Genomic DNA, 540 nt, shown 5'->3' on the forward strand with positions numbered 1-540 from the left:
TCTAATCAATCTTTTAACTACTCAAAAGAATCTGTGTTTAGACAGTTTAGAACATCTCCTGCCTCTCACAGTTGGGAGGCTCTGAACAATCACATGTGGCCAGAAAAACCTATTCAGGCAGGCTAGAGGATTTCCAAAGGAGTTTGTAGGTTAAAACACTGTCACACCCAGGAATTATTAACTGGGGCTATAAGCTAACTCTTTTTTCAGAGAGAGGTAGTGGGGGACAGCCCCCCATAAAGTCAGAGGTGTAGGTGAAACCACAAAGCAGAAAGTAGGCAGACTCTGGTTTTGGGGGTATGCTCGAGAATTTCCAGGGGGACTCCTGAGGCTTGATCCCGCCTTTGCATATGCCAAGCCTCCTTCCTCAAGACCTTTGCCAGGGGCGGAGCTCACTCCCTGCACTCAGATATGCAGATGACACCACCCTTATGGCAGAAAGTGAAGAGGAACTAAAAAGCCTCTTGATGAAGGTGAAAGTGGAGAGTGAAAAAGTTGGCTTAAAGCTCAACATTCAGAAAACGAAGATCATGGCATCTG

This window comes from Bison bison, unplaced genomic scaffold, assembly GCF_000754665.1.
Source record: "Bison bison bison isolate TAMUID 2011002044 unplaced genomic scaffold, Bison_UMD1.0 scf7180017864374, whole genome shotgun sequence".
NCBI classification, from domain to species: domain Eukaryota; kingdom Metazoa; phylum Chordata; class Mammalia; order Artiodactyla; family Bovidae; genus Bison; species Bison bison.